This window comes from Sinocyclocheilus grahami, unplaced genomic scaffold (assembly GCF_001515645.1).
Source record: "Sinocyclocheilus grahami isolate Dianchi unplaced genomic scaffold, SAMN03320097.WGS_v1.1 scaffold2676.1, whole genome shotgun sequence".
In the NCBI taxonomy this organism is placed as follows: domain Eukaryota; kingdom Metazoa; phylum Chordata; class Actinopteri; order Cypriniformes; family Cyprinidae; genus Sinocyclocheilus; species Sinocyclocheilus grahami.
This window is the reverse complement of record NW_015507854.1, coordinates 14,472-16,610: the sequence shown is the minus strand read 5'-3', so window position 1 is coordinate 16,610 and position 2,139 is coordinate 14,472.

The window sequence follows — 2,139 nt, the reverse complement described above, 5'->3', positions numbered from 1 at the left end:
GAGAATCTCTCCTAAAGTCTCCCCAGACGCGCGTCCACTGCTCTCCAAGGCTCTCCACGGCGCGCTGACCGTTCTTCATCGTATATAACTTGTAATATGATAATCATAGACTGAAAGGATCCGAGACGCATTCGCTGCAACTCTTCCGTGCGGTCAAACGCCTTCAATTCTCGCGTTATGGACTACATTCTCCAGGGACCACTGGCTGACCGAGCGGAAGGCGACCCCTCCTTTCTCTGCCCACTGTGCTGACGCGGCGGTGTCAGAGTTCACAGAGTCTGTAATGGCCGACCTGAGTGACGTGTTTGTTTTTTTTATCGCGATTCAATTGAAGATAATTCGATCTATGATTGTCACACAATAAAATAATATACATCATGAAATTCCTGAGAATGAGAGCTTTCTTGTGATATATGACTTGACTTTATTGTAAAAAATATATCAAATGCACATTCTTCGTAAAAAAAGTTCGCAATGGCTAGGCGGAAAATCGTGTGTGGGACGAATACATTTCTAAGCTTAATTTTACTGCTTTATGAATATAAAAACCAAAAGAAATGGTATTCTTTGTAAAGAAGACGCTCCAAGCTTTCAAATGAACCCATATATGGGCTGATACCATATAAGGAAGGCTATGCAAATGAAGCATACACATTTTTTACGGGACTTTGGACCCGTATCCGGGTCCGCATAGCTTAACTAGTTAAAGCATATGACAGGCGTGGCAGCTAGTGGTCAAAGGAGTACACATGTAATAACCAAGAAAACTGTCTAATACTTGATGGCTGCTCTAATTCTTTATCATCAGTTAGGAATCTCGGTGTGCTATTTGATAGTAATCTTTCCTTTGAAAACCACGTTTCTAGCATTTGTAAAACCACATTTTTCCATCTTAAAAATATCTCTAAATTACGACATATGCTCTCAATGTCGAAAGCAGAGATGTTAATTCATGTGTTCATGACCTCAAGCTCTGTGCGCTTAATAAACAAACTCCAGCTGGTCCAAAATGCAGCAGATAGAGTTCTTACTAGAACCAGGAAGTACGACCATATTAGCCCGGTTCTGTCAACTCTGCACTGGCTTCCTATTGAACAACCAATACATTTTAAAATCTTGCTAATTAATTATAAAGCCCTGAATAGTTTAGCTCCTCAATACTTGAGTGAGGTCATATCGCATTATTGTCCTTCATGTCCACTGCGATCTCAAAACTTTGGGATCCTTTCCTAAAGATCCTTTTCCTATTTAGCGCCTAAACTCTGGAACAATCTACCTAACCCTGTTCAGGAGGCAGACACACTCTTGTCAGTTTAAATTTAGAATAAAGACCCATCTCTTTAACCTAGCTTACACATAACACACTAACACATTTCTAATATTCAAATACGTTAAATGATTGTTAGGCTGCATTAATTAGGTCAACCGAAACCAGGAACATTTTCCATAATACCCGATGTACTTGTTACATCGTTAGAAGAATGGCATCTACGCTAATATTAGTCTCTTTCATTCTTATTCCGAGGTCACTGTAGCCATACGGCTCCAGTCTGTATCCAGATCAGATGGTCACTGTGGCCACCTAGATCCAGACCAGATGGTGGATCAGCACCTAGAGACGACCTCTACAGCCCTGAATGTCAGCGGAGACCATGTCAACTAGATGTGCCCCAGAGACAGATCCCTTGTGAAGACCTCGTCACCTCAATGACCATCGGCACAAGACCACGAGAACAGACAAGTCCTCTGCACAGTCTGACCTGTGCTGCAGCCTGGAATAGAACTGTTGGTTTTGTCTGGTCAGAGGAGAACTGGCCCCCCGACTGAGCCTGGTTTCTCCCAAGGTTTTTTCTCTGTTTTTGTCACCGATGGAGTTTTGGTTCCTTGCTGCTATCGCCTTTGGCTTGCTTAGTTGGGGACACTTCATTTCTGGCAATATTGTCAGCTTGATTGCACAGACACTATTTGAAGATGACTGAACTGAGCTGGATGATGACATCACTGAATCAACAATGAACTGACTTTAACTAAAAAAAAAAAGGACTGTTTGTTATTGTCCTCCCTGCATTATCAACACTTAACACTGTTAACACAATTAACACTGTAAAGCTGCTTTGACACAGTCTGTATTGTATGAAG